The sequence below is a fragment of the Trachypithecus francoisi genome, unplaced genomic scaffold (assembly GCF_009764315.1).
Source record: "Trachypithecus francoisi isolate TF-2019V2 unplaced genomic scaffold, Tfra_2.0 Lachesis_group4, whole genome shotgun sequence".
NCBI classification, from domain to species: domain Eukaryota; kingdom Metazoa; phylum Chordata; class Mammalia; order Primates; family Cercopithecidae; genus Trachypithecus; species Trachypithecus francoisi.
This window is the reverse complement of record NW_022681469.1, coordinates 83,025,266-83,052,939: the sequence shown is the minus strand read 5'-3', so window position 1 is coordinate 83,052,939 and position 27,674 is coordinate 83,025,266. Positions and strand designations below refer to the sequence as shown.

At 36.1% G+C, this 27,674-nt stretch overlaps 1 protein-coding gene across 1 annotated transcript in view; it reads left to right on the top strand.

Annotated features, from left to right (window-relative positions):
• The window catches only part of THSD7A (thrombospondin type 1 domain containing 7A), a 564,048-nt gene that overhangs the window by 260,700 nt on the left and 275,674 nt on the right, over nt 1-27,674 (top strand). The window lies entirely within an intron of this gene.

The window sequence follows — 27,674 nt, the reverse complement described above, 5'->3', positions numbered from 1 at the left end:
TAAAATGAAAGTAGATTTTACCTACAGTAACTCAAGAAATTCTTCCATTTAGTACAGATTGAACATGTTTTTAAATGAGAGAAACTAAAAGTATTGGCTATAAGGCACCGTTAAGCTTACAGTGACTTATAGGAAACTTAAGAGCATTACTCTGTAGAAAACACATTAAAAATCCACACTAAAATCTAGATATTGTCTGTGGGATTGAGGGTTATTAAGAAAGACAGCCTGGATAATAAGCCTGTATGATGACATAGAATGAGATACAGCAGCAGCAAGGATTAGCGAATCAATGGGAAGATAGGCAGAGGGATGGATGATTGAACTGTGAATGGATAGATGGAAAGATAAGTAAAGAACTCACATTTCCTCATGCTCAACAAAGAAAGAAGAAAATAAAATAGTCACACCATTGCTAAATGGAAAGTAAATTATTTATCATTGTATTTTGTCTACAATTTCCACACACAAACCCACTTTAGCAAAAGCTTTTTGGAAAAAGAGAAAAGAAAAGAAAGGCTATGCTTATGGTGCGATTTCCCTGTTATTTTAGAAAGTAAATATCAGAGTGTGCTGAAGTCTTGTGCTGTGTCTTTCCTATTCCTCACTTTTGGAAAAAAAAAGGTAGGTGAGAATATTTTACATGATAGTTCCACCCGAAGTGTGTATCAGGGAACCATGGGTTGCTGATACCTAAGAGAGTCTCCATAGATTCTCAGATGCAATCCTTAAGTCATTTAGGAAAGGGAATGGTTTATTTTTACTTTCTATTTTGCTAAAAATATATCAAACCTGTCCCATGAAGAAAAATGATTTCATGTTTTTTGACTTTCTATAATGCCATTATATAGATGTAAATTACAGGAAAACAAGATTTTTAAATTTACTGACTTCTAAAACTTTCACTATGATACTATAATTATACAAACAGGCATATAAAGTTTGGCTAGGAATACTTTTTGAGAATAGTATAGGTATAAACACTCCATAATTTATTGTATTTCTAGGCATACCACTTTCTGCTCATTTTAATGTGATAAATGAAAAAGAACTAGAACCCATGATGGCTACAGGTTGGAAACACAGTGCACTGTAAATACAGTGGAATGTAAAAAGCACTGGAAAATAATACGGCAGTTCCTCAAATACTGCTATTTTGTCGATGAACATTTTGTCATAACATTGACAAGAAAAAAAAATCGATTCCCAGCTGAGGCTACTGTCTCTATGGAGTCTGCGTGTTCCTCCCATGTCTGCATGGGCTTTCTCTGGGTCTTTTGATTTGCTTACATGCCTCAGAGATGTTCACATCAAGTGAACTGGCATGTTTATGGAGTCCCTGTCTGAGTGAGTGTGGGTGTGTGTGTGAGCGCACCCTGAGATGGGATGGTGTGTTATCCAGCCACGGTTCCCACATTGCTCCCTAAACTGATGGAGTAGGCTCTGGCCACCCACAACCCTGGACTGAAATAATTACGTAATAAATGATCTTACTTGTTTTTAATCTTTCTTAAGTGTACGTATAGCTTAGATTTATTTCAATGTTTAATATTAAAAGTGTTTTGGTCTTTATTTAGAAGTTCAGTGATGGTTTTGTGACCAGAAATATGCCGTGGGAACTTAACTCTCTTGTTTAAATCAATTAGCCTATGGAGAAATGAGTTCCCTTTTAGTGATGAGTAGTCAAGTTTTCCAAGAACCTATTGGTGATGTTAAGTGAGGACTTACTGTATATAATAATTAAAATATAGGAATCCCCAAAGGAATCAGAGCCTCCTCATTAGCCAGTCCTCTGGATATGTTGTGGGAGAGAACAGCTTTTACCATATGAAATTACTCTGTGAACAGTAGACTACAAAATGGGAAGTGAGATGTCAAGAGGTTCAGCTACTGGGGTAAAAGGTAATAAAAACTCATGCTGGGAATTAGATTAAGGTATTTAGTGGTCTACCCAGAGGTAACGTAAGAGCTTTTATTGGAGAAACAGCTTACTGATGAGACTTCAGGAAGTATTCAACCAAAAAGGCAATCAGAGAAACATATCATGAGGCAGCTCAGAAGTCAAATAAATGTGAGTACTGTGCTTTATGCCTTTAACTTGGTAGGTTTTTAGTAAACATTTGCTGTTTGATATGTTTATTGTCCCCTTTAAAAATGGTACAATCTCTTTTAATTTCTCTGAAAATTATCTCTTGAATATTTCTGATATCCACCCCCACTTCCTTAAATTCTGTTTCACAAAGAGGCTATAGTCACACTCACACTGCCTTTTATCTCTGAATATAGAACTGTTTACACTTCTGAATTTGAATAGAAGACACATGATCTAGTTAGTCCTTAGATCAAATGACATGAGTCAAGATTCACACACCTTGTTTTCAGTTTGGACATTAATTTAAGAGAACACTTTTTATTTCTTTTATCTTTTCTAATTGTGGTATATAGTTTAAAAGTCTTTTAACTTTTCATCTTAAGGCTATTTTCAATAGAACCCCAGATAGAAATCAGGAAACCTGTTTTTCATTTCTGCTTGGCATGTATTCTTAGGCACATTACTTAACTTTATTTGCCTGAAGATACCTATTTATAAATTACTCTTCTGTTCCTATTCAAGCTATGTGACAAGCTAGTTTACACGAAAAACCAGCCGTTATATAACACCTCATCAAGATTCATGCACGTGGAATACATTGTTTGGGGAAATAGGTAGAAACATTAAACACTCTTCTATTTTATTAGCTCATTATGCATGTTAAAAATTTAAGAGTAATTATTAAGTAAAAATACATATTTTGGTTTAATAACTACTAATATATTTCTATAATTGTGTATTACTATACAGTAATATAATCAATTATTAATAATTAAGTAATGTGCATATGTATTTTTTCCAATGTTGTTTTAAATGATCTTAAGGGCAGAACTGAGGTCTTGACTAAATGATTCCCCAGAACAAACCAGCAAGGCTGAGCTGCTGATGTTTTCTGTGGTTGCCCTTGGGTGGGGATGGTACAGGAAAAGGGTTACACATTTTGGGAACCTAGGAGGAGTGAAGACAATAAGGAGCATGACACAGAAACTTTAACCAGAGAAAGAGAATACAGGCAAAAATACTGCATTACTTCATTAATCTCAAAGGATAATCAAGTAAGTAGAGAAACTCAACTTTCCTGTAGAGGGAGATGACAATTACATAGGTCAGCCTCAGGCTTCACTTAGGAGAAAAATAAGACTCACTAATAATTCTAGTTATGGGCCTGTATTCATATTGGTTTTAGTTTCAAATTTATGCTTACTTCCATGAGTCCAAAACTGCAAAGCTGAGAAATTAATATAAGAAATTGTATCATTCCACTGATACTACTAGAATGCCTGAAATAAACAAATGCAAAAACTCTCTAGATGAGAATACCTTAACCTAAGGCACAGGATTTACCCTGTAAACTGCACCATCCAAAATTATGAATTATGCAAGGAAAAATAATCCATCATAAATGAGATTTAAAATGCCTAACAAAGAGTAAGAGTAGACTCCCAAGATTGGAAATACTGTATTAGAAATAGCAGATAGAGGCCAGGTATGGTGACTCACGCTTGTAATCCCACCACTTTGTGAGGCTGAGGCGGGTGGATGGGCTTCAGTCTGGAAGTTCGAGACCAGACTGTGCAACATGGTGAAACTTTGTCTCTACCAAAAAATACAAAAACTGCCAGGTGTGATGGCATGCACCTGTAGTCACATCTACATGGGAGGCTGAGGTAAGAGGATCTCTTGAGCCCAGGATGTGGAGATTGCAGTTAGCCAAGATTGCGCCACTGCACTCCAGCCTGCGTGACAGAGTGACAGAGAAAGACCCTGTCTCAAAACAAACACAAAAACAGATAGAGACCATAAAATGCTAAAAACTTATTAAAGATTTAAAGGAAAAACCTTACAAGATTAAAAATAATGAGTCACAATAAAAAAGACCAATTTTTTAAGATAGTAGTTTTAGAACTGAAAAACACATTAATTGGAAATAAATAAATGGGTAATTTGGATAGATTGAGCTAAAGAGTTATTAGTAAACTGAAGACAAACATAAGGAAATTATTGAATATGCAACACTGAATAGAAGTTGAAAATAAAAGTGAGGATAATAGTCATGCAAAGTTGAACAAGAAGGTTCAGAATATAACAATCTAAACAAAGGGAGAGAAAATGTTCCAGAAGTGATAAAAAAAACACAGATATACAGAATTAAGAAAACAGGAATTTTCAAGCAGGATAATAAAATACCTGCACTAGAGACAATGTAGTGAGATTTTGGCTCAACAACTACAAAGATTTGTTAAAAGGAATAGAGACAAGAAAAAGATTATTTACAAAGGAATTAACAAATTAATAGTGAAATTTTCAGCAGCTACAGAAAAATGAAACAACACTAATTATATATTCAGAGTACTGAGAGGAAAGTAACTGGCAACGTAGAATTATCTACCCAGCTACCTAACTTTCAAAAATATGAGCAAAATTTAGACAAAGGTGAAAGGGATTGCCTCCAATAAACCCTCACTGAAAAATTGCCAAAGGATATTTAAGAAGAAGGAAATCAAACCAAGAAAGATTGATTAAAGATGAGCAAAGAATTTGGTAAACACATGGATAGTCTAATTAAGCAGAGATGTGTGTGAAGCAATGCTAATATTATAATGCGCAATTAGTTGATGAACAAAAGTAATACAGGATAGGAAAAAATAAGGGGTATGTTGTTTAGGAAAAAGGTGGAAATATTGAACACCCTTCTATTTTATTAATACTATGCATGTTAAACATTTAAGCATGATTATTACATAATAATACATTTTTTTGTTTAATAACTATTAATATATTGTATGATTATATATTATTATACAGTAATACAATCAAGTATTAATAATTAAGTAATGTGCATATATATTTTTCCAATCCAATAGAAAAAATAAAAGAGGCTGGATAAAATTTAATCAATTTAATAGAAGTACTAAATAAGAAAAAATATACCGATTTTTTTACGTGGACTATCTGATACCAAATAAAGACTAGAAATGGAGCTTTAAAATGTCAGACTAAAACATTATTACAGAAAATCATTTTGTTTTAACTATAAGCTGCATCTGGGAGACAAATCAGCTGTATTACAAATGTTTACAGTGACCAAACTAAGAGTGTGGACTCTTCAGTCCAGTCACCCCTGCTGGAAAATATGTCGGCAGACTAACAGATCACACAGTATATTAATATTTTCCAGTCAACAATGCCACCTTTATATACAAAGCACAGGTGAAAATCATATTTTGTCAAGGAAATAACATAAGATTAATTTACCATATATGTCTTCAGTGTCAAAACTATTCAGGAGAATAAGAGGTTGGATCAACTAAATGGCATTTGATAGAACATTTTCTTAGATAATAAAAAATGCCCAGAATTTTCTCCAATATTTTTAGAGTGAAGGATAATCTTCACAAATGTAAAATTCAGAAACAATCATGTTATCAAATTGATATTTTTCTTTTTTTTTTTTTTTTTTTTTTGAGACGGAGTCTCGCTCTGTCGCCCAGGCTGGAGTGCAGTGGCCGCATCTCAGCTCACTGCAAGCTCCGCCTCCCGGGTTTACGCCATTCTCTCACCTCAGCCTCCCGAGTAGCTGGGACTACAGGCGCCCGCCATCTCGCCCAGCTAATTTTTTGTATTTTTTTAGTAGAGCCGGGGTTTCACCGTGTTAGCCAGGATGGTCTCGATCTCCTGACCTCGTGATCCGCCCGTCTCGGCCTCCCAAAGTGCTGGGATTACAGGCTTGAGCCACCGCGCCCGGCTCAAAGTGATATTTTTCAATGAAGCATGTCAGCAATTGCCAACTTCTAAATTTGAAGGATAGAAGCATCTGAAAATTTATGAGTATTTCAAACCTATCTCTCTTTTTATCATTCTAGTTTTTCCCAGTTTGCTAATGGAAAAGACAAAAATGACATTAGCAAAGAAATTATTATCCAGGCAAGATCATAAAATTCATGGTGTATCTTGGTGTCTTGTACAAAGTCATGGATGATGTACTAATAAAGTATATGAGTAATATTAAGCTAATAATAAAACATTGGATAATAATCTTGTGACACAGAAATAATAGGTTACAAACAATAGAATATCTCTAACAACATGAAGTATAATGAGTACTTATAAATTCCCACGGTTAAGTCCCAAATGCCCACTATTAAAATGTAGTAATAATAATGATAATGATAATGACAATATTAATTACATTTATTGACATTATATTAATTATTTGGTTGCCTCAAAGATTAAATGTGTATGCTGGGAACACACACACGTGCAAGGATTTAACGTTAAACTCATCCTGTGTTCATTCTCCCAAATGTTATTTTTCTGAACATCAATTACAATAGAGGAAGGGTTGCAAATTTAGGTATCTCACTTGTTATTTTTTCATTCACTCAGCAAACACTTATTGAACAATTATTAGGGTACAACACTGATGTGGACGTTGAAGATATAATTTTTATGTTTTTATTTTATTTTACTTTGTATTTTAAGTTCAGGGATACAAGTGCAGGCTCGTTACATAGGTAAACTTGTGTCATGGGGGTTTGTTGTACAGCTTGTTTCATCACCCAGCTATTAAGCCTAGTACTCATTAGCTAGTTATTTTTCCTGATCCTCTCCCTCCTTCCACCCTCCATCTTCCAAAACACCCCGGTGTGTGTAGTTCCCCTCTATGTATTCATGTTTTCCCATCATTTAGCTTCCACCTATAAGTAAGAATACGCAGTATTTGGTTTTCTGTTCCTGTCTTAGTTTACTAAGGATAATGGTCCCCAGCTCCATTCATGTCCCTGAAAAGGATATGATTTCATTCTTTTAATGGCCGCATCATATTTTATGGTGATTTTTTTAAAAAGTAGACTTTATACCTGTATCCTTCACAAGGCTGACATAGGGTGACTTGTATGAATCTGTCAGTTTGGGGCTGTCTAATCCCTGAGAGTGCACTACACCATGGTCCATCCTTAACAAATCTGTACCCTTGTTCCTCAGGTGAATTTGTTTTCTCTAAAGCAGATATCCTCAAAATATAGTTTAAGAATCACCTGGATGCTTTAAGAAAATGCAAACTTTCCTGGATATTACCCACTGGGGTTGTAATTCTGTAGGTCCTGAATGAGGCAGGAATCTGTTTTTTTATAAGGATTGTCACTGCTCATAATCAAGAGTTGATTTTACCATACAACTAATGAGAGTTCTTTGGACCCCAAAGCTTATGTGATTTAGAGAGGACTAATTATTACAACAACAACAAAAGTCAGATTGCAAAATTCCAAATTAAAAATCACTCACTAACATCTCTGCCAGGGCCTTAGAAGAGCCCAAACCTTAAGCTTTATGGGCTTCTCAGTAAATCTACCCCTAATTCTAACATAGTTTTTTGGCCTCTATTACAGCCAATGAGAATGACTACTTTAAGTTGAGAAACAGAAACACATGCATTGTGTCTTGAAAGGCCTTTCTTCCCCCATAGCTCTAGATGTATACTTGGGAAGAATGGAATGACTAGAAAAAGTCACTATATATTTTCCTAAGTGAACTGGACCTTTCAGTTATAATATTAGTCTTTTCTACATTCTTTGACCCCCCAGTTTTAGATCCCTGGGCTCTAAATCTTTAGAAACTCACAAGACCTTGCTAGTATTTAAGCTGAGAAATTAGGGAAGGACAGATACTGTTTCATCTTACTTCATACCTGTAACCTGAGATGGAAAGAAGCCATAGCAGTTAATACAGGACCTTCCATTAATGAAAGAAAGATGGTGGGTAAAATGTCATCTAACCTGACACTATCAAGTGACTATAGTATCCGTGCTTTTTGTAACCCTTAAGCACTTATTTCGTCGAGTTCGTTGTAGATGAATGATAGCGCCAGGAGGAACTTTGAAATGAGTACTCAGGGATGTGCACTGGCGAATGAATAGCATTTTTTCAGAGGCACATTCCTGCTATCTAAAGATGTAAAAGAAATGGTTTGTGGCTAGGGCTGGTTGTTCCCTGCCTTGCTGATGATTGCTCAATAGGGAGTAGCTACTGTCTCCCGTGTTAACAGAGGAGTGCAAACTACGTTGTAGAACTCATTAATATTTATTCCTTCTAAAAGCAATGGGCGATAAAAAAGGGAAATAAACCAAGGAGAATAGCAATGGGAAAAGAAAACCATAACAACAGATTCATCTTAGAAAGCTCTCATCAGTTATTGCACACAAAAATATGCTCAAAAGACAAGGATGCAGCTCATATTCTAAGTTTGAAATCCACTAAAAATGTCTCTTACTGGGGGAGCTAATTTAAGAAAAAAAAATGGTACATTGAATGCAATTCAAGAACTCAAAGTAGTAATCTATATTCTTGTAATTATATACCTCTTTACAATTTTACATTTTCTGTACTTGACAAAGCTACATGTCCTCAGTGTCGGAGACTGTGTTGTATCCGTGGATGCACAAGAACTCTCTCTAAGCTAAGCATCACCTATCCATTGAAGCAAAACCAATGCCATTTCAGTTCCTTTTCTTTTGCTAGACCTCTATTTTCTGCCTTGAAATACCTTCAACCATTGTCCCAATTATCCAAATATCTCCTCTTTTAAAGAATCTTTTTCAAATTACAAGACCTTAATCACCTTCCTTTATCCAAAGTCTGTATAGCCCTTTCCTGCCTTATTTCTTGATTTGCCATTTGATTTCATATGATTCTATTCTATTCATGCCAACTTCCCAAGATTTTAAGCCTCTGAGAGAGGGCATAGTGTTTTATCCTTCCCTAAACTTCTTTAGTACAACATTCATTCTTAGCAGAGGTCTGGGTACATTTGCTAATTGTATCCTTTGGAAATATCTTTTAAAAAGACAGAGAAATGCCTTCAGTTAGAGGATGTTGACTTCCTGGACATTTAATTTATAAGGTTTCATTTTGAATTAACCTATCTTTTGCACTAATTCATTCTTTATCTCTTATGCTTTTCTTTCCTTTCAAAGGCTTAATGAGATGACATATGTAACATATGTAAATCATTTCCTAGCATAAGGCCTTGCATTTATTGTATGCCAAATGAATATTAATTGCTTTTGTTTATGTGTTTACTTTTCTGGTTGAATTGAGAAAAGGGAATTTTTTAAGTAACAGTTTCACTCCAAATCTTTAGCATGCAATAAAGGCTAATTGTATATTAGCTTGCTAGTTGAAAAACATAATGGAGAGCAAATAATACTGTCTCCTTACAGTATGTGTTAAAATCCTGCCATGGGCTAAAATTACATACAAAATTGTTCCTTTCTTGGGGGAAAAAAAGTAGACCTCTTCTAAAGCTTTCATTGTATTATTTTAGAATAAGAATAAATATAATTAATTTTACTTCTATAGGTATGGTAGTCAGAATAATTACAGCTTCCCTTCCTTTGTGATTCAGAAGCCTTGTGAATTTTAAGCAGTATTCCATTGCCAAAGAATTCTGACGAAGATGCTTATAGTAACCCTCAGATTGTTAGGTTACTCTAAAAACAACACTTTCACCGTTGCTCAACCTTGGAATGCCGCACTGATTAATCTGCCCCTTATATCCCACAGGATTTCTGGGGATCTAAAATGCCCTTGAATAGGCAGCTTTATGCCTGAGAAAACTTAGCCCTTATTGTTAAAATAATAATTACAGCAACTAGATGCATAAAAACATAGGGTTTAGAGGATGGCCGGAGGCTCATGCCTGTAATCCCAGGCCTTTGGGAGGCTGAGGTGGGCAGATCACTTGAGGCCAGGAGTTCAAGATCAACCGGTCAACATGGCAAAATGCCATCTCTACTAAAAATGCAAAAATTAACCAGGTGTGGTGGCACACGCCTGTAGTCCCAGATACTCAGGAGACTGAGGCACAAGAATTGCTTGAACCTGGGAGGCAGAGGTTGCAATGAGCCAAGATCACACCACTGTACTCCAGCCTGGGTAACAGAGCAGACTCTGTCTCAAAAAAAAAAAAAAAAAAAGAGTTTAGAAAACACTTTTATTATTTTATATGTGCTCAGCTAGATCTGTTTAGAAAGCCTTAGATCAATTACGTTTCTACTTCATTAAGAATCCCAGAAGTACCGTGAAAATACAGTTATGTTTTTAACTAGGAAAGCTATTGACATTTCTCAAAGCCCCCTACAAATCTGTAACAAGGGGGTAAGAAAAGTATCCAACATATTGTGGTAGATAGTGTTTTCCCATTAACACATGACTAACCTGATAATTAGAGAATAATTTTCTCAGACATACTGAAACAATCAGTGACAAAGCATGGACTCAATGCCTTGCTTTTGACTCTAAAGTATAAACTCATTCCAGGCATATTCACTTGACCTATGAATTTGCTTCAGAATAAATGCGCTGGGTACAGTAGCTGTCTACAAGTTTATCAAAATCATCAGAAGTGCATCGAATTAGCTGATAATGTTTCTGTTGCAAAAATAAACAAAAATGGCCTAGAGATCTACTTCTTATAAAAGAAAATTGAAGGGAAAAGCATAATTTCAGCACTTTATAGGAGTTAACGCAATTCAGTTTATTCTGTGACACTATTCTATAAGGTCAATATGGAGTCTTGTTCACAGTTATTTGAACTAGTATTATGTTGAGCCATATGATATTGCTATTTTTATAGGTCAAGATCTGTCAATTAGTGGCAATTTCATACGATTCAACTGAAAAGGTACCTTTGATGTATTGTATCAAGTCACCTGGTATGAATTACTCTCTATCCCAGACTTGACATTATCAGAATCAAGCCCAGAACAGCTAGCTATGAATCGCAGTGACTCTTTCCATGGGAACAATATGCATTTGCGCTGTACGCAGTGTCCTCTAGATAGGGCAATGATTGTCTTCTGTAAAAATATGTAGATTTCCCCATAGTAGATATTCTTTATGGGAAAATAACTCAAATTGATGGCTTCAGAGTGACTGGAATTCATCAAGCATTGTTTATGCGCAGTTAGAAAAGAAATCACTTGCATTCAATGATGTGATTTTTAATATTATGTCCCACTTTATTGTCTATAAATACCGACAATAAAGGGAGATAAAGTAATTTTAAGAATAAATGGATGAGGAGTGTGGGGCAAAGGAAAAATGCTAGTAGAAAGAAGATATCAAGCCAATAATGAATATAATAAGGATGATACACAAAATGTGTATCATATGATTCTGTGAATTTCTTGAAGTAGGCCACAACTTCTGGCTATAAGCTTGTAATAGAAATTTGCAGTGCCCATTAGACAACAGAAACCAGTTGTAAAGGAGAAGCACCACAATTTCTGGTTCTAGAACCAGAAAGAAAATTCACCAGTGGGCTTCCATAAAAAGGACACTGTAACTGTGTTGAATTACAACCTTATTAACATCTTTACAATAAACACCACAATGAATTTTATAAGGAAGCTTTTTCTTTAAGCAATTTTCTTATACGTAGGCCACTAGTATAAATATCAAAGTGTAATTCAGTAAAGGGAAATAAGTGGGGGTTGATACGATATGGTACAGATTTATAGGTCTCACTAAGCTGGATAACCCAAGGATAGACTTCGAAATGGATGTACTAAATGAATGGATGTACAGCTATTCCCTCAGGCAATCCTCCTCTGAGCTTTGATAGAGGCAGAGAGTTCCCTTATATCCCCTGACACAAGCGTCTGGAGTACGGCTCTTCTGGTTGCTACTTAGGTGCAGTTAAATGCAGAGACACATTTTCCAACCATCATCTCAGTGAGGATAGGATAAGCATCCTCAAATGGAAATCGAAAGGCTTGACAAGATGTAATCTTGAATAAAATATTACTCTACTTCTACAGGGGATCCAGGCCTAACTGGATGAAGGGCAAAGAAAAAGTTTATCTAGGCACTGATAAAGGAAATTTAAAAGTTCTTAAATCTATTTGCTGGCTTGTAACCCATAGCACAAATCTGAAACAGATGCAAGAAAGACCCAGTATTAACAATAATTCCATCTCTTAAAAAAAGTAATTTTGTTTTCTAGTATTTCCTTCAAAAAAAAGTAATTACCAAGTTTCAATCTATAGAACCAAATGTGTTAATTTGAAGTAATAATAATAATGATGCAGAGGATGAGGAGGATAACAGATGCTTACTATGTGTGAGACACTATTCTAAGTGTTTTACATTTATTTACTTATGAAGCCCTCATTATAATCACATGAAGTAAACACTATTATTATATAATATGGACATACAAAGAGCTTAACTAATTTTCTTAAGGAATGTAACTAGTAAACATCATAATCAGGGTTGTGAATCAAAGTCTGGTTCCAGAACCAGTGATCTTAACCACTGTACCATAGAGCACAGTACTTACTACTTGTAAGCCAATGTTATGCTGGAGAAAAGCTAGCTCACCTTTCAACGATTATTGGTTTTAGAAAATGTGCCTTTCTTTTAAATAGTGATTTTTCTCATAGCTAATGGTCTATTAAGGTTACTCATATTTAATCACCATAAAACTGCACTTCACATGTATGATACTGTTCTTGTTTCCTTTTTCTATGACAGGAAGGTATCCATATAGTTACTCATTGAACCAATGTTTACTGAGTGTCTTCTATGTCTTAGGCACTATTCTAAATGCTGAAAATAGAGAAATGAAAAGCAAAAACACTATGCCTGCTGAAACACAGTTTACACTTTAATGGAAGGAGAAAAATTATATCCAAAGAAATAAAATAAATAAGAAAATATCAAATAGCAATAAGCACTATGCAGAGAATTAAAATAGGGTTATGTGAAAGAGAATAACTGGGTAATAATGTTATTTAGATAACCAGGTTTTATTTGGATTCCCAAATTTATATATCTAGCCCAAAATTGTCCCCTGAGAAACAAACTTGCATTGATCTTTCTACTTGATGTCTCTAATCATAACACTCAGGTATGCTTCTTTTTCCTTCATATGCTCTTATAATGGGAAAATACATGTTTTTATAACGTCAGAGTACCTGTGTCTAAATAGCAGGAGCTCCATGATCTTGGATTGATTGAATGGATGTGTTAATATAAATTTCCTAAAGCTACTTAGGGGAAAAATATTAACAGACTAGGTGTCACATAATGTGTTCAGTAAATATTTATTGAATAAGTAAATAAACTGACTCAATAATAAACCCAAGGGTCGATAAATACGATAATAGACTAATCTGTACACTAGCAAAATGCCTTTCTCTGATAGCCAGAGAAATGAAAGACCTAAAACTTGTATATTTAGGAATATAGCACAAAGCCTAGCAACTAAATAATTAAAATAATCAGAAAGCAAACATATTGTTAGGCTTCTGTTTCTATCCGTAAGAGAATAAATGGAACCCGTTCATAAGAACAACTATAAAATTTAACAAATTATATAAAGCAACTGTTTTTAGGCATTGGACAACAAGCCACAGAAGACTGTGATTACAGATGTGAACTGAGCTTCAAAATTGCCTCCCTCTTCTACTGGGGGCTCTTTCCTGCCACAGAGGGAGGTGAAGACAAGCATAGTGTCAGGTCTAGCTGAACAAAGGAGTCAGAAATCTAAGTGCTGGGCTATGGAATTGGCTGGAAATTTTAGGACAAGGTACAGAGAAGGGGAATCTACACTGGAGGGAAAGGATAGAGTCTAAGAGTCTCTAAATGGATACACTGTGAATCTTTGGCCAGAGCTTGGCTGAACACATGCAGGGTGATACCCTGGAGTCTAGCAGAGGTTCTGTGCTATGAGTTTGAGAACTGAAAGGTGATAGTATAAGTAGCACAGTGCTGAAAGATGCTGAGCTCCAGCCCTGTGAGAGTGAAGAATACTTGTTGAGCACCTCAGGTCTCAGAAAGATATGGTCCCAGAAGGTCCACACTGTCACAGAACAGTTCAAACACAAAAAGAACTAGCTCGAATGCAAATAAACTCAAACCTGAAAAGATCAATAAGATCTGCCAATAATTAAACTGTTTGACAGAACAAAACTTAACACCTTATAAAGGAAGATGACATAATCGAGGCTCTCTACAATATACTGTTCACAGAGTACAAAATATAATGAAAAGTTACTACACATAAAAAAACGAGAAGAAAAGGACCCATTATTGAGGGAGGGGAAAAGGCAGTCAGAAGAAACATGCCATGAGATGGCCCAGATATAAGAATCAGCAGATGAGGACATTAATCCCAGAACTCTGGGAGGCTGAGGCAGGAGGATCACTTGAGCCCAGGAATTTGAGACCAGCCTGAGCAACATAGTGAGACCCCACCTCCACAAAAATAAAATTTAATTAGCTGGGCATGGTGGCTGGTGCCTGTAGTCCCAGGTATTCAGGAGGCTGAGGTGGGAGGATCACTTGAACCTGGGAGGTCGAGGCTTCAGTGAACTGTGATTGTGCCACTGCACTGCAGCCTGGGTGACAAATGAGACCCTGTCTCCCCAACCCCCCCAAAAAACAGAAACTACTAAACATATATTCAAAGACATAAAGGAAAAGAGTGTCTTGGGGAGTCAACATATGGGAGTATGAAGAGAAAAACAGACGTTATAAGAATGTGGAAATTCGGCCGGGCGCGGTGGCTCAAGCCTGTAATCCCAGCACTTTGGGAGGCCGAGACGGGCAGATCACAAGGTCAGGAGATCGAGACCATCCTGGCTAACACAGTGAAACCCCGTCTCTACTAAAAAAAAAAAAAAATACAAAAAACTAGCCGGGCGAGGTGGCGGGCGCCTGTAGTCCCAGCTACTTGGGAGGCTGAGGCAGGAGAATGGCGTAAACCTGGGAGGCGGAGCTTGCAGTGAGCTGAGATCGGGCCACTGCACTCCAGCCTGGGCGACAGAGCAAGACTCTGTCTCAACCAAAAAAAAAAAGAATGTGGAAATTCAAGAATATACAGACTCTGCAATAAAAACTCACTGAGTGGGCTTAATAATCGAGGATTACAAAAGGAAGGCTAAGTGATATTGAAGACAAATCAATAGAAATTATTGGATTTGAGTAGAATAAAGCATTATTGATCTTGAAGACAAAGCAATAGAAGTAGATCTAAAGACAGAAGATAGGAGGGAAACAAAGTGAACACAGGGTGGAACTTATGCCTGTAATCCCAACACTTTGGGAGGCCAAGGTGGGAAGATCGCTTGAGCCCAGGAGTTTGATACCAGCCTGGACAACATAGTGAGATGGCATTTCTATTAAAAATAAAAGTGAACAGAGATTCAGTGACTAGTGGTATAGTGTCATAGTGTCTAATAAATGTATTAATGATATTCCAGAGAAAGAAGGGAATGATCTGACAGAAAACATATTTGAAGAAATAATGGCCAAAAAAATCTCAAATTCAGTTAAAAAACATCAACTTAAAGATCTACAAAGCTCAGCAAACCACAAGCAGAATAAATACAAAGAGAACAACAGCAAAAATACCCTATACTCAAATTTCTAAAAGATAAAGAGAAAATTTTAAAGCAGCCAGAGGAAAAAAGATACAATACATACATGTGAATAAAGATAACAAATAAGGGTTGAAATCTCAGACAATGAAGGCTGTAAGACAATGAAATAGTATTTGCTGAGAAAAACTGAATGACTACATTTGGTGCAAATATTCTTCAAAAGTGAGCATGACAAACAGACATCTTCAGAGAAATGGTAACTGAGAGAACTGGTTACTGAGCAGTTTTAAATGTAGACTGTAGAGATAGATTACCTGAGCCATGTGATTTTGGACAGGTTACTTAACTTCTCTGAGAACCTCTTTTCATCTTTAGAAAAATAGGAACAATAGAATTTTTAAAAATTTAAAATAGAGAGTCCATATATTGCACTTAGAACCAGGTCAGGCACATACTAAGCTCTCAATAAATCTGATCTAAAATGTAAGGCATGGCCAATGATTTAGCAAGAAGTGTGAGATGAAATTCAGCAGTAGCTCAATAGGGGAAAACATGCCCACAATTACAGCTTAGAACTTCAGGAATGAGTAAATAAACAAGAACATCATGTTCCTCAGAATAACATTGTAATTTCCTTTTGGAAAATAAATCAAGGATCTGTGGAACCTCCACCATCTCCTCAGTTCCATGGAGCCTCATATAGTGGAACCAAACCTTATGGTCTGGAAGAGAGATCAGCTTCCCTTCTCATGTTTGTGCCTTCTCATATCTGTTTGTTGCCAGCTAATCTAATACCAGTCCTGACCAATTGATGTGTCCTCCCAACTAAAATGCAGCTGAGCTCATTGAAAAACATTCTCCTAACCAGAGAAAGGAGCAAGAAAAGTCACAGCCAAGAATTGCTGGGAGTCCTCTGAGGACTCCATCAAGAATAGAGACAGAAATAACCCCAAAATAAGAACACAAGAACTAAGTGGAATACATATGATAACAGATACCTTGTTTTGAATCTACCTCTAAATATCCTCTCAAGAGTTATTTTCACGTTTCATGCCAACTGGTCCCCCATCAAGGGGAAAATAGAGGCTTAAATCCCTCTCCACCCTGACCCACCACTGTCTCCCTACAGTCCCTCCTGGCTGGGTAGCAATGCTGACATTTTTTCCTGCATGTTCAATGGTTCTTTGTGTCCAATTAAAAGGATTTTAAAACAGGTAGTTATTTACGTAAACTTTGAATGATGTAAAATATTAAAAAGCAAGGCCATTTTTATTATTGACACATAATAATTGAACATATTTATGGGGTATTGTGATGTTTGATACATGCATACAATGTATAATGATCAAAACAAGGTATTTAGGATATTTGTCATCTCAGACATTTATCATTTCTTTGTGTTGGGAACATTTCAAATCTTCTCTTCCAGCTATTTTGAAATATACCATAAATTATTAACTAAAGTCACCCAACTGTGCTATTGAAAACTAGAACTTACTCCTGTGTATTTGTACCTATTAACCATCCTCTTCTCATCCCCCTCTTTCCACTATCCTTCTCCATCTCTGGTAACTATCATTCTACTTTCTACCTCCATGAGATCAACTCTTTTTGACTCCCACCCTATGAGTGAGAACGTGTGATATCTGTCCTTCTGTGCCTGGCTTATTTCACTTAACATAATGACCTCTAGGTTCTTTTTTCTTTTCTTTTCTTTCTTTATTTATTTCTTTTTTTTTTTTTTTTAGAAGGTCTTGCTCTGCCACCTAGGCTGGAATGTAGTGGCAGGGTCACAGCTCACTGTAGCCTCAACCTCCTGAGTGAAGCAATCCTCCCAACTCAGTCTCCTGAGTAGCTGGGACTACAGGCATGCACTACCATACCTAGCTAATTTTTGTACTTTTTGTAGAGATGGAGTTTTACCGTGTTTCCCAGGCTGGTCTCCAACTCCTAGGCTCAAGTGATCTGTCCACCTCAGCCTCCCAAAGTGCTGGGATTATAGTGTGAGTTGCTGTGCCCAGCCTAGTTTCATCCATGTTGCTGCAAGTGACATAATTTCATTTCTTTGTATGGATGAATAGTATACCATTGTGTATATGTACCAAATATTGTTTATCCATTCATTTGTTGATGAACACCTAAGTTAATTCCAAATCTTGGCTATAAATAGTGAATAGTGCTGCCATAAACATGGGGTGCAGGTATCCCTTTGAAACTGATTTTCTTTCCTTTAGATAAATGCCCAGCAGTAAGATTGCTGGATTGTATGGTAGCTCTGTTTTTAATTTTTTGAGAAACCACAGCACTGTTGTCCAAAGTCACTAATTTACATTCCTACCAGCAGGGAACTCTTGTTCCTTTTTCTCTTCATTCTTGTCAGCATTTCTTATGTTTTCTCAATTTAATAGTAGCCATTCTAACTGGATAAGATGATCTCTTATTGTGGTTTTGATTTGCATTACCCTGATGAGTAGTGATGTCAATCATTTTTTTCATGTATCTGTTGGCCATTTGTATGTTTTCTTTTAAGAAATGTCTATTCAGACCCTTTGCCCGCTTTTTAATGGAATTATTATTATTATATTATTATTATTATTATTGCTGTTGAGTTCCTTGTATATTCTGGATGTTCGCGCCTTGTTGGATGAATAGCTTGCAAATATTTTCTCCCATTTCAGAGGTTGTCTTTTCACCTTGCTGATTATTTCCCTTACTGTACAAAAACGTTTTATTTTAATGCAGTCCCATTAGTTTTTGTTTCTGTTGCCTGTACTTTTGAAGTCTTAACCATAAAATCTTTGCCTAGACCAATGTCCTGAAGCATTTCCTTGCTTTCTTCTAGTAGTTTCATAGTTTCAGAGCTTATGTTTAAGTTCTTAATTCATTTTGTGTTGATTTTTGTCTATGGTGAGAGGAGTGTAGTTTTGTTTTTTGTTTTTTGTTTTTTTTGTAGCTATTGTAAACGGGATTGCTTTCTTGATTTCTTTTTCAATAAGTACATTTTGATGTATAGAAAAGCCATCAATTTTTATATATTGATTTTGGATCCTGCAACTTTTATTTTTATCAGTTCTAAGAGTTTTTATTGGTGGAAACTTCCGGTTTTTCTATATATACAATCATACCATCTGAAAAGAGGGACAGTTTGCCTGATTCCTCTTTCCTGATTGCTCTGGCTATTTCCAATACTATATGGAATAAGAATGGTAACAGTAGTCATCTTTATCTTGTTCCGGTTTTTAAGGAAAAGAAACCCATTCCATTTTAAGTGATATTTGAAAACTCTCAGTGACACTACAGGTATAAGCAGAAGATCAGCAGAGCGAAGAACTCCCCATCCCACATACATTGCTGTGGGTTCTCTCATTATTTCTGTCCAGAGGAGAAAACAATCCGAAATGTCTGAGAACAGTGAACTTGAAAATAATAATAATACAACAGATAAGGACTAGAGTTGTTGAACTGCAAATAAAGTTTCAGAGAAAAAGTAATTTGGTAATTAGTATGATACTTAAAATACTATTTAAATTCACAAAAGAATACTGATAGTAAAATAACAAGATTTTGAGTGACTATGGTAGACTAGAAGTCAACAAAAACAGAAATGTAAAAAGCATAGTGCTGAGATGAGAGTTAAAATCGATGAGATAAAATGTAAGAAGGACTCATTAATAATAATTACCAAAAAAAATTAGGTGAAATAGTTTAAAATCTATAAGGAGAACTTTTCTTAAGTAAAGGAAGAGCTCAAACATTTGAGGGTGAGAAAAGAAAACTAAGAGTAAGAGACTGGGAGACGTGGAGTGAGCTGGGATCAAAATATGCAAAACTAGTCTGACTTGTGGTGAATCCCAGGTTGAGGTAACAGGGTCCATATAGACCTGTGGTTTGTAATCTTATCTGTTCACTTGAATTACCCAAGGAGCTCATAACTGCTTAGAAGAGTGACACCAGAAATTCAAAAACATCTGTCATTGAAAATCTCAAATCTTGCTAGGAAATCCTTCTAAATGTTTGATATTAGTGATCATCTTTACTCTTTTGTCAGCTGATAAAACTGCATCTCAGGCAAAGTGGATCCAGCTATGGTAGGGTAGGGCAGGGACTGACCTGCGGCTCAGGCCTTACCTGAAAACAATTACCCTAAATCAGATGTCTGGTGAGAAATCCAGGCATCGGTAGTTTTAAACCCTCTCCAGGTGATTCCAGTTACGGCCAAGGGTGAGAATTATTGCTCTATTTGGAATCAACATCAAGAATGCAGAAAGCAATAACATTTCTTCTTGGAGTTTGTGGAATGATACAGTTAGGTTTTGTGTCCCCACCTAAATCTCATCTTGAATTGTAATTCCCCTAATCTCCAGGTATGAAAGAAGAGACCAGGTGGAGGTAACTGAATCATGAGGGCGGTTTTATCCATGCTGTTCTCGTGACAGTGAGTGAGTTCTCACGAGATTTGATGATTTTATAAGGGGGGGGGGGGTCTTCCCCCTTTACTCTGCACTGGTCCTTTCGGCTGCCTTGTGAGGGCAGTGTCTTGCTTCCTCTTCACCTCCACTATGATTTTTAAGTTTCCAGAGGCCTCCACAGCCTTGCTGAACTGTGAGTCAATTAAACCTCTCCCTTTATAAATTACCTAGTCTCGGATAGTACTTTATAGCAGTATGAAAAAGGAATAATACATGGGATATTGGGCCCTAAAGGATTATTAGCTCTTATTAGTAAGTTAGGACTAGGGGGAGACACTTAAAAACAAACCTAGAGCTGGTCCTTAGAGATAAACAGGAACAACAACTTTAGAAAACTGTTGGTCAGTCCCCTCCGTACTCTCCCACAGCTGGATCCACTTTGCCTGAGATGCAGTTGTATCAGCTGACAAAAGTCAAGATGATCACTAATATCAAACATTTAGAAGGATTTCCTAGCAAGATTTGAGATTTTCAATGACAGATGTTTTTGAATTTCTGGTGTCACTCTTCTAAGCAGTTTTACTTAAAAGAATATAGATAGCATAAACTTGAAAAGTATTCCAACTCAGCTTATGTGTTGGCATAAGTAAAAATGGGGACATAGACTTTCTGAAATATCCAGGAATGTATCACCATAGAGAAAATAAAATACCATTGAAAAAATTATTCTGCATATTTTTATGGTCAGAAACAATTATAGCAAGCAATTGTTTATCAGAGTGCATGTAGCTCTGTGCTGGAATGTACATGGCATCTCTAATAGGTATGCATGTAGTACCATGGTACTTTGGAGCGCTTTGTGGTTAACTTTATCTGTACTCCTTCATAGCTGTGTTTCTCAAAGGGTGATCTAAACATTGCTGCATCAGATTCGCAAGAAGTACATGTTAAAAATCCATATCCCTAGTTTATATTTCTGGGTTTCAACCCAAATGTAGTGAATTGGAATTTCTGAGAATAGAACCCAGGAAAGTGCTTCCTTAAAACATCCCTTTCTCTCTCTCCTACCTCTCTCCTCAAACCCCAGTAATGGAGACATGTACTGAAAATTGAAAAATTACTGTTGTAAGTTTGAGCATAGGTCATGAAAATTATGATTATGCATCACAGACTGGGACACCAGTAACTTTGCCACATTCCAAAAAGCTGCATAATGATATTTTTCAGCAGGCAGTGTTGACACTCAGCAACATTTGACCGTTCATATTTGTTTTTAAGAAACACATGCAGTAGTTTAAGTAATCCCAGAAGTCTTGCTGCTGTTTTTTTAAGGAGCCTTATCATAGATATCATGTGTCTTGCGGTGAGTGGGGTGAATATTAGCAGCCTTCATGCTTAGCCTAATAAAAGGAGAACCCAGAAGTACTGAAAACTCCATTTTTTAAATGTCAAACCCAGCAGTTTAATTCAGACCTGCCAATCAGTTGGCAACTGCAGGAACAGGTGAGTTAGTTGTAGGTGGAGTGAAGCAAGGCAGGAATGGAGGTACAAGGAGGAGGAATTGGGCTGATTGCTGTCACTTGCAATTTTGTATATAGCAAAGGACTCTGCTCAACTAAAAAGCAGTGTGAGAAAATAGACTTATCATGGTCTTAGGGGTTCAAGAACAAGGGCAAACAATGTGATGACAACCGAGAGCTAGATATTGCTTGCTTGGACCAAAATCTTTGGAGCCATACTTGATTCCTCTCTCTCTAACCCCCACAACCATTTTCTTAGAAAATTTTCCTGACTCCACCTTCAATATTTATCTGACCCCTTCACCTCCACTATCATCCTCTAGTTCAAGGCACTGTCTCTTGCCTGTATAATTGGAATAGTCTCCTAACAAGTATCCTTGTGTTCCTTGCCCTGCACAATCGATTCTTCACGTAACAACAGAGCATCATTTTAAATCTGAAGTCCGGTTGTCACTCTTTCTTTTGTTTAAGCCACATAGTCTGTGGATTTTTTTGTGATAAATAATTATATTTGGAGTTGCTCGGCAAATGTGTGGAGCTATTTGCAGAACTTGTTTGATTAGATACTCAAATTCTTCTTCAGTACTTACTTTGAAGCAAGGATTATAATTTTGCAAATTCTAAATGCTTCAGTTTTGTTATTGTATTTTGGATGACATATGTATTCCAAACTGCTTGTTTTAATTTACAATATCAGTTAATGCTGTTTTTGTTGTTAGGGACATTGTGAGAATTTGAGTCAATAAATGGTATGTTGGAAGATTTCAGTATGAGTTTTATGTACACTACTCTACAACATGTCCTATTAAAAAAAAAAAGGAAAGACAGACTCTCCATATTTGCAGTGTTGCAACAGATGGTACATCTCCATACTAGGAGAGTCATATCCCCAACAAGCTGTTGATACAATTTGTGAAATTTAAATTCTGACAATGATGACATTGTTAGGAAAATGTACATTTTGAACAATCCCACTATTAAGTGTTCTTATCTTACATGAAACGAGGTCAGTGAAAGAAATTATCTGACATACGTTTATTTCTATAAATAATTTAAAAATAGCACAGTTCTATTTTATTTGAGTAATGACGTGAGGAGTTATTTTCTAGGCAATATGGCATTGTGGGCAGAGACATATGGACCTTTCTCTAGAATTCCCTAAAATGGCCAATGAATATACAAATAGGGAAAACCCTATACCTGTCCTTGAAATCAGGAGACAGTCCATCCAGACGCTAGACCCTGGGAGGAGTTTCTGTCTGCTAAGATGGTATTTATATAAGACTGGAGGAACAGACACCAAGACAAAGCAGCAACCGCTGTGAGATTGAGTAATATTCGTAAGAGAATTAGGAAGGGACTCTGGCAAAGCTCACTGGCATCCTAGCTTGGCAGAGTGAAGGCTGAAGGCAAGGACAGTCAGGACCCATTGCTCAAATATCCTCCCAACTTGCCAACACACAGCATTCAGGCAGCAGACCAGCTGCAAGGTGGGCTCAGTCCCTTATGTAGAGGAGAAGGCTTTCTTGGAGATTTGTCCCTGTTACAACACCGTTCATGTCCATGTGATAGCATCCCTCCCCACTAGCAGTGTCTTCGACATCCATAATTGGGAAGTTAAAACTAGAATATAAAGCTAAGGAGAAAAGAAAAAGGAATGCTCTTCTGATTTCAGTCTGGACTTAAAAATTCCTTTATTTGAATATTTGAAAAGAACCTTATCTAAATTTATATAATATATACAGTGTATCTTTCACTCAATTGTAAACCAAAATAGAACAAGCCTTGACCTTCTCTAACTCCAAAAGAATAAACAGAAAAGTAAACAGGTTTATGTAAAAATGTTCTAATTCCAAAGACAGTGCCACTCCAATGAACAGCTTAGCTTTGAAATAGTCTAGTGTAAGAAAAAACACTTTTTAAAAAATCTGATTTGTGACCTCACCACAATTCAAGAGGTTATCGAAGCAGCAAGCATGAACACGTGCAAAGAGGATGCGATCTGTGATCAAGCAGGATGGCCAGGGATGAAAATAATGGCTATCAATTCATGAACTGCACAGAGCAGTTGATTGGATACTGAGGATACTGATTATGATATAGAAAATGAACTTAAGTACAATTCATGTATGCTTCCTAAATAAACTGTGTAATGTCTCGGTTTAAAAGAACAAAAGACTAATCAAAAACCATAACTTAGTGACGGGGCATCGTGGCTCATGCCTCTTCTCCCAGCACTTTTGGAGGCCAAGGAGGGCAGGTTGGCTGAGGTCAGGAGTTTGAGACCAGCCTGGCCAACATGGTGAAACCCCATCTCTACTAAAAAATACAAAAATCAGCCAGACATGGTGGTGCATATCTATAATCCCAGTTAGGGAGCATGAGGCAGGAGAATCTCTTGAATCCAAGAGGCAGAGGTTGCAGTGAGCTGAGATCACGCCACTGTACTCCAGCTTGGGAGACAAAGGGACCCTCTATCTCAAAAATAAAATAAACTTAATGAGTTATCATAACTCAAAAGGACTGGCAGTGAGCTTTGAAGCACATTAAATACCAAGAGATAATTCTCAAGCATTGTTTTAAATATGGCTCAAAATTGATTGAGGAATAAATGTATGAGCTTTGAAAACAATATGTTATATAGTTTTTTTAAGTATGATGGGGTTTATGTCACCATTATATTAACCAGGCTGAGAAAGACAAGAGGAAATAAATTTCTATGATTCAAGTTTAGTACAGGAACATCTCCAAAGAGCTTTGAGCAATCACTGGTAACACTGAATTTGATTAATTTTCAGGATAAAAGCTTTCTTTATTTGCTTGACACCAATTACTGAGTGAATTTTTAGTGACTCTAGCTAAGGTCTAAGTAAGCTTTGACCAAATCATCCATAGAACCTTCTTGAAATTAAAACTGCTTTGGTAAAAATATACCTGAAATTACTACCACACACCTGTAGTAACTAAGAAAGACAAAACAGTAAAAACAAAACATCAAAAACTCACACTAGTGCCATTGGCACCAAAACACCCTTTGGCATATAATGCCTAACATAATGGCAGGACCTTGCAAAGAGTAAGCGCTTAATATTTATTTTAACTTACTGAAAATTTTTTTTAAAAAATAAAAAGGGAACAGAAAGCCATTTGTAACTAATTTCATTTGTTGATCTTTGGAATCTCTTGTTATCAAGCACCCTTATATTTAATAATAAAGGTTTGTCAGTTCCTATACAGATATTAAGATTTAAGTCCAAGAGAATTTCCTTGTAATTGTGAATTAGCAATCAAATAAGTTCGTTTAAGGAAGTAAAATGCTAATTTAAGAAAAAGGTAGATTTACAGGGAAGACAATGGAAAAAAAAATACATATCAGGAGGTTTTGAGTCCCTGAAATACTCAGCTGTTTTGCTAAATGGATGAATGAATTATTAAATTTATTGCATTTTACTCAACCTTTGAGCACCAATATATCTTTTGAATGACTATGGAAAAGGGATATCATTATTCAAATTGGTCTGAAGTAGACTGTGTGAGATCTCTGATTCAAAATAGTCTGAGAATCCAAAGATATATTTTTATGATTTAGAAAAATTTTTCAAATGTATATTTGTACATTTGAGAGCCTTAGAACAAAAAAGATTTAGCTTTGAAAGATTAGATATTTAAAATGGATGAGAATATAAATTGCTTTTTAAGTAATATACTGGGGATTCATTTTCAGACGAATATCACTACCAGATTCTGCACTGGTCCACATAAAATAACCAAATAGTCTGTTTTGAAACCTTACATCATTCTACTCAAACTATTCTCTGTACTAGACTTCCAGGAGTTGGGTGGGAACTGGTAGAAGAACATGTCTTCTACTAACTGCCATATTATAGTGTAGCATAGTGGGTAAGTTAGCTTTCAGCTGTTGCTAATTAACTGTGTGACCTTGGGAAAATTAATCTTTCTGAGCATCGGTTTCTTATTTATTTTATTTTATTTTTTGACACACAGTCGCTCTGTTGCCCAGGGTGGGGTGCAGTGCTGTGACCTCGCTCACTGCAGCCTCTGCCTCCTGGGTTCAAGCAGTTCTTGTGCCTTAGCCTTCCAAGTGTGCCACCGTGCCCAGCTAATTTTTGTAATTTTAGTAGAGAGGGGGTTTTGCCATGTTGGCGAGGCTGGTCTTGAACTCCTAGCCTTGGGTAATCTACCCGCCCTGTTCTCACAAGTGATTGGGATTACAGATATGAGCCAACACACCTGGACTCAGTTTCTTAATTCTTAAATGTGGATTACAATTGTGCCTACTTCATGAAATTTCTGTGAGGACTAAAATAATTTCTCTAGTAAATGCCATGTAAGTGCTTACTATTTATCAGTATAAGTGCAGAATATCCCATTTTAATAATAATTAAGTAGTACTTGATATCTAGCAGAAGGAAAATTTTATTTCCATTTCTAACTGGAGCACAAAAATCAGAATAATTTTCATTGATAGAACACTAGGGTTGATATGCGATTATCTTGATAGCCTCAGATATATTAAGTTACTATGACACTATATTAACAACCCTCATTAAATTTATTTTTAATTATTACCTATGTTAAATATGCATATGTGTGTGCCTATGTATTTAGCTAGACATATATTATTGAAACCCCATCATGTACCCTTCCAAGATTACATGGAGCAGTAATTAGAGGTACATACACACTGAAGACTATGGAGCCGGACTGCTTGGATGTGAATCTGAAATCTATACTTTCTTAGCTATGTAATTGAGGGCAACTTCATACTCGGTTTTCATATATGGGGATAAGTGGAATACCTACCTCATGGGTTTTGTAAGAATTCAATAACTTAATATCTGTTAGGTACTTGGAACAGTGTAACATTTCCTGGCATGTAGTAAACGCCATCATCTGTTTGTTATTAAACAAATTACATCTCACTCCATTCATAAGTGGAAACCCTCTTCTAAACTTTTGTTTGCAATTCCTTGTTTTTCTTTATATATTTGACTTGTCAATGCTTTTCAGCCATTAACCACCAGGAACACGCCTGTAGTTGAGCAAGTTGGGTTTGTTACTCATTGGAGCTGGGGAGAATGCAACCATGGGCATCTCAGTAAGGATATCAGAAATGGTGTTATAAATAATGTATTAGATGATTTTTTTAAGGAGTTTCAATAAATGGACTTTGCATGGATTGAATGCTATAAGGGAGCAAGAATAATTCTCCGAGTGGGTATCTAAATAAACCTTATCTGGAAGGTGAAAACACTGGAAAGAAACTAAAACTAGAATTGGTAAAGAAGCAGAACTCATTTGTATTAGCTGGTAGAAAGAAAGATTTGATATTTCAGGGCTCTCACAGTGACCTTGTTTTTACTTAGGCAAATTATGTAGTCTTATTTTTTGTCTCACTCCATCATAGTCACAGAATATGTGATATGCTGCCCTATGAAGTTGTTCATGTTCAACAGGAGAATACCATGTCATAGGTGTGAGTGCCAGGCCAGCCCCTAAAAGCATCAGACCTAACTGAAAATGTCAGGCCAGGTCCCTGATATTTGTGACTGCTTTCCTCTTCCTCGGACTTATGCATTTATCCCAAAACCTTATGATACTGCATTTTTTAAAAAATAAAATAAAATAAAGCTTTATGTGAATGGTATCATTAAAAATATATTCTTCAGCTTGCTTTTTCACTTTCTGATGACATGTATGTGGATTTTATATTGGTGATTATGCTCTAGCTTAGACATCCTGTTATTCAATACCAATTCCCTTTTAATTGAACATGAGTTGTTTCTAGATACTTGCTATTATAAACAATACTATTATACAATAACAGTTCTTATAAACATCTCTCAGATAAATGTCTGATAGTTTTCCATGGGATATACCTAGAAGTGTGCACATCTTTTCAACCATACTAGAACATTGCAAATTATTTTACATTTTGATCAAAACAACTTAAATTCCCACCAGCAGCGTCTGTTTGGGCTGCTTTATGTCTTCTCCAGCACTTAGTATTATCAAACTTTAAAATGTTTTGACAAACTAGTGGATGTGCTATTTTAGTTTTTAGTTTCCTATTCAGTTGATAATGTGACTGTTAGAGGTTAATTTTAGCCTTTTGCAATCATTTCTTCCATCTTTTATTCTCTTCTACTTTATTTGCTTCTCCTTTCCAGCCTTTCTTAAAATTTATTGCAACAGTTATTACACTACTTCCCACTACTTATGTTTATTCTCAGTATAAACTGAAAGT